The sequence below is a fragment of the Triplophysa dalaica genome, chromosome 21 (assembly GCF_015846415.1).
Source record: "Triplophysa dalaica isolate WHDGS20190420 chromosome 21, ASM1584641v1, whole genome shotgun sequence".
NCBI classification, from domain to species: Eukaryota; Metazoa; Chordata; class Actinopteri; order Cypriniformes; family Nemacheilidae; genus Triplophysa; species Triplophysa dalaica.
In genome coordinates this window covers 12,163,919-12,169,943 of record NC_079562.1, presented here as the reverse complement: position 1 = coordinate 12,169,943, position 6,025 = coordinate 12,163,919, and positions in this window count along the sequence as shown.

Sequence of the window (6,025 nt, the reverse complement as noted above, 5' to 3'; positions counted from 1 at the left end):
GTGATATGTGTCACGTCTGAAAGCCTCTTAAATGCATCATTTGATTTGAAGACGGCATCTTTGCATATGTATCTGGGATGCAACCCAGCAGCTGTTCCCCAAAAAGAGCTTATGCCACCACATAAAGAACCTCGTGTGTTAAACAATACACTTTCGTGAACGACACATTTGGGTCTATTAACAAAAGCCTCAAATAGGCTCATTAGAAGGTTGTGTACCTTTTGGTGTACCGTTGACTTGTTTACAACCCTTCAAAAAATGAATTGAGGGGCTTCAGTAGTTGTATCCAGTCTCAAGCAAATCCATTCTGCCATTCAAGGGTGCTCATTATAGCACCGGGGGCTTTGGAAGATTTTGGCCTGCTTTATTTCTTCCTTCAAAGCGAAACCGGGGTTTCTCATTGTATTAACACAGCTGTGCGTGGTATAGCATTCTAGCCGGTCTCTGTGTCCACTAACTAAATGAAACGTGTTGAATTAGTATCCTGGATACTAAGCCAACACCACAGCCTTGAGGCAACAAGACCAAGAGAATCAAAAAAGGAAAACAGCGGTAGTCTTATCCACTTCAAAGTGGGGGAAAGCTTCCCGTTTATCGCAGAATAGACCCGGCCAGGCTGCACATGGCTTTTGTTCTTCGCAATCTTCCACAGCGTTTCTTAGGAGAGACGTCGGATGCTGCCTTGAGCATGGCACTTACCTCAAAAGTGAGCGCAGCGAGACGTTTTTGATGTAGTTAGGATGACCTTACCTGAGGCTGGAATGATGATATGAACTAGTTTTTGAGTTCTAACAAGCTTCTTTGTTTGGTGATGGGTTATTAACTCAAGCAACACATTCTGTTTGACTGGTCATCGAGGGCGAGGCTGAATTATGGCCAATAGGTTCTACACGGAGCAAATGTTGGGTCATTTAAGTGTGGCGAGAGGGCTCGGGAGCTCATGCATTATTTTGTATAAAATAAAACGCCTCTGATACAAACTCCAATGTCAACATTTCATCATTTTGTATTTGGAAAAGCTACCCAGATGGCAGGAAAATGCTAGCTATTGTTGATATAGTGCGGGTCTAGTCAGCCACGAAGCTCTTGTGATGTGTACAAGTCATGGCTTCAGTGTGCAACACATGTTTTGATGATGTCTCCTTAGAGTGAGAGAGCTGATAAACCCATGTCTTGTCAAATCTCCACCCGTCGTGAAATGAATCAAATCGAACGAATAGAAGTTAGTAGGCCATGTTGATTAAGGAAAGGCAAAGCCTTTGACCTTGTTAGTCAAAACTTGTAGTCTAAATTCTCAGATTATGGATTTATTACCAATATAGTGCCACATCTGTTTAGTTTTTACTGAACCTTTTATGACTATGCCTATGCCAAACTGCCTTTAAACACAAAACCAAAAAATTAATTAGAAAACTTTAAGAACATGGGTAATTAAACCACCAAATGTTGACATCTGACTCATCAGTGTGGTGAAACCTTTGTAAAAAATGTTTTAATCTTTTTTAATCATTTAAAAAAAGTCTTTGTACCAAAAAAAGTCATACATGTTTGGAATGATATGAGTGTGAATCAAGGTTATTATACTTTACTAAAATTATTAAAATATGTCTGTTAATTAAAATCAAATAATAGAAATATCTGCCTAAGTATTATTTGGAAAACTAAACAAAACATTGAAATGTTGCCTCAGCAACAAACTAAAATACCTTAATTTGAGGCACTATAATTATTAATAAAAATATGAAACCAGAAAATTCACTTAATCTATGGGTAGTTGACGAATAAATCAGACATGTGTCCCTTGTTACTGGGACATAGCAAAATTTATAAAACAAACTGTTAATATTACATTGTTTTATATTATTAATATATACATGTTATTATATAAAATAGAATAAGAGAGATGTATCTCCCTTTTTTTTTTAAACCATGTATGCCACCACACCACGGTGGAAAAATTACATATTAGTCTGTCAACTACCCATAATGATAAATAGATGCACATAACCGAATTTGTAATGAAACTTAAATTAACATGAAAACTAAAAATATAAAAATAAAAGCTAATAAAACAAATATATAACTAAAATAAATTGAAAACAAAGTAATATTTCTGGGGTGAGTAAATGACAAATTATTAAACATAGGGTGAACTATTCCTTTATTTATCATGGTATTTGTATAGGCAACATACAGTTAGAACATTCAACCCCAAGGTTGCTGTTTAGTGTGGGATCTGTATTCTCAATTCACCAGCACCACATACTGTTTTGAAATAATTCATTAATTAAAAAAATTAGGTTGCAAGAATCAATAAGAACTTTGCAACTTCTGGAAGTCTTGCCAAGACAAACCTCTTGTGAAACAGCGAAACGCAGCGGGAAGTTTTACCTAAGGGTCGCAGATTATACAATGTTCAATGAGCTGATGCATATGTGCATAAAACTTTCTCCAGTACATTTCGCCTCTTGCGAGATCTCCCGTAATATTTGCATATTCATCCACTGCACTGATGAATGTTTATTCTTGAGGTAGAGGTGTTGATTGACAGTTAATGAGTTTATTACTGTAGATGCTGGGTGTGTTGGTGATGTTCTTACCCAGCGATGAATGACACAAAGTTTTCTATTGGAGGTAGAAAACTTCAGTCTTTGATTTGTCATTGTGCCCTACAGTCCTATTCACTGACTCCATATGATGCAAATTGCACAGAAAACTTGCAAGGTGTGATCTGATAGGATGGCTTTACGCAACGTCTGGGAGTTTAAGGTCTTACAAGGGTCCCTTTAAGCAAAGTCCTGTTCTAGTTTGTCATTTTGTCAGGTCAGTGGCGAGATAGAAGTCAGTAATATGCATGTATTTAATTTGGATAAAGAAAAAAGTCTGTTTACAAAAGTTCAACACATTTCTAAAAAATGTTCAATGTTTCCACTGCAGGCAGTGTTGCACAGCTTTTGTCATGCTGTTCTTGTACTGCAGTATTTGCTATTTCCAAAAAATCTGTTGCTGGGAACCTTGACACTAATATGAAGGCCTATTCACATCAAGCCTGAAATTTCAACAAATTCTACAAAACAACAAAATCTGAATATTTTGTACAGGAGGTCACATGAGACTTGGGATTGGGGTCAACAGGTCTTTACACACATTAAAGTGATACTTTACCCGAAAATGAAAATCCTGTCATCATTTACTCACCCTCTTGTCATTTCAAACCTGTATGAGTTTCTGACTAAGTAATGAAAGAATTTTCATTTTGGGGTAAACTATCAATTTCACAGCACAACGCTAAGAGCAACTGACCGGTTAACATGCTGAAGCCAGCAGGATCTTTTTCTTTGGGCCCAGTTGATATTATCAGACTTATGTACAGCTTTCCTGTAGCTTAGTGGTAAGAGCCATGTGAAAACAACGCAAGGTTGTGAGTTCGAACCCAGGGGATTGCAGATTCATAAGTATAAATGTATAGGATAATGAAATGTAAGTCTGCTAAATGCATTAATGTAAAATGTAATGTAAATGTGCAGCCAGCCAATTTCCTCCATTTTCCTCCCAGCACTTCATTCACCTTTGCATGCTGCGTTGAATCAATAGTGAAGAAAAGCACGAAAAAACGCAGCTAAATGATGCATTAGCACACAACTGGCTGCGTACAAATAGCTATAAGTTGCTGCTGAGTTTGTAGTAGAACTGCGAATTGTGTAAGCATCGCTCATTAGGATTCTGAGGAATTTTCTCTACAAAAAGACACTAATGATTTATTGATGATGTAATCCCGATGAGCTCCAGGCTTCCTGCTGAAGATCTCTTCGCAGGTGAGAGTCGGGTGATAATGGGAAAAGACTTGAAGGGCACAGTCGAGACTTTACGCTTAGCGCAAGATTTCGCCATTGGAGGGGACCTTGGCCGTTTCTCAATATGCGTTCTTCAGCGGTCTTGTGTCCTTGTCTTCTCGCTCTTTGTCATCAATAATCGTCAAAGTCTGGTTCCAATACTCAAGAACAGAGAACGCATGGAAGTACCTGGATGTGTTCTCGATATCATGAATGCATAAAATGGAGCCTTGCGCACGTATGGAACCCGCTTGAAATCGCCGAAGTCACTGCGGGGCGTCCATCCAAGTTTGTTCTTCTGAGACTGCCTTGCAAGACAGGTCTCCGCAAGAACACAAGTCCGTTCTTTGCCTTCTTGGAATTAAGAAACAGCCCTCGTTTTCTGCCGGCAGTAAGCGAATTTGGGAAGCAAATAAGATAAAGAATTCACATTCAAAAATTTTATTAAGGGAAGTCGCTGTTCGGTCAACAACATTTTTCAATATATCTTCTTATGTGTTCTACGGAAGAAAGAAAGTCATACAGATTAGAAAAGACCAGAGGTTTAATAAATATGACAGAATATTCATCTTTGGTTTTAACTTTCACTTTAACAAATGATGATTGGTTCCTTTTACTGGATGGCAGGACTTCCTTTGTAGGATTTGCTGTTTTGAGTCTTGCAGAGATGACATATTTTTGTGTGCTAACCCAGAAGTTAGCGCCGCAGTGGTTCCCTTAACCGAAAGCCTAACTTTTTTTCCCATAGACTTTTGCAAGTTGCAAACAATAACATCGGTGATTAACAAAGGTTCATGATGTTTACACGTTTTGTTTGTTAAGATAATTTTTATAGGTTAACACAATATTTGCTTTTTTGAAGCCTAAATACTGATTTAAATCATCAGAAGTGAAAAGCTAATGTGATCTTATTAACCGACTACAGTAAGTTCGCTCATTATCAACGTCAACACCAACAAGCCTTCAGCAACTTCTTCAAACTTCATTTAAAATGTGTTCCCTGGTAAAAATTGCTTCATGAGTGAATATCCATTCACGTTTTCAGAGATTTTTGTCCATGTTGCATTATTTATGAGATTTACATGCAATATGACATCTTACTTCCCCACCAAAGGATGTAGAGCAGTTGCTTTGAGCAACTTGTTAGCATTTCTGTCGTTTTTAAGACACAATAAAGCTTAAGGAAATCACAAGCAGGTCGTAACTGGTGCGTTTTATAACATGAATCAAAACGTGAACCTTGTTTTAGACATTTGACCGAAAATCCATAGACTGGGGCGATGGAACCAGAAGTGCTTAAATACTTACTCCCTTCCGGATTTTGCGATGCTCTATTAAGTGTTGTTTTTCCCCTATTCACAGTAATAGCAGTGCTGCATCTTGCAAATTAGTTTTATCTTCAATTCTACACAACCAAAGGTTGAAAACAACTGTACTTTAAAAATGTATTCCAATTACATATATTACCCTTGTAATGGGGGTTTTCACACAGTTGTGTGTTTCTCAAAACATTTTATATCACTGTTTAAAATTCCATGTAACTGGCAGTTTTTTTAGCTCAATTATCTGAGCTGTGACCTCACACTTGAGCCAAGGAAGAAAACAACCTAATAACAATTCTGTGAATAGCCCTGCAAAGCATTTAGCATCAGACAGGAAAAACATGCCTCTTTTGCTCTTTAAGAACCCTCCAAAAAGAAAAAATCGAGTGCTGGTAAAACATCTACTGTTATAAAATATTAATGACATAGATGTTGTTTGCCAATCTCTTTACTTTGTCAGAACTCCTCCTGAGTTGCTTTTGCCGCAACAGCAAAAACTCATTTGAAGCGTTCATAATGTTCAAAGGACTTTGATTATTCCCAAAAGGCGCCATGTTAATTCTCACAAGACTGCAATAATGACTGCGTGAGTCGTCTCTTCTCTGAAATCCTAGCAGAAACTTCCATTTAAAATGTGTTTGTTCGGTCTCGGTAAGACAAATCAGACAGGCCTCATAAATGCCGGCAATTAAATATATTTTGGAAATCTTCCTACTTGGCTAAGGAGCATTAAAATAGCAACCTTGAGAATTCCGTCAGGATCACAGAGTTGTAAGATTCAGCCTCCAGAGACTGACTGTTAAATAAATCTGTTTGATAACTTGAGTACAGACAGTCACTACCCAGCCATGGGAGCACACGGCTCTCACA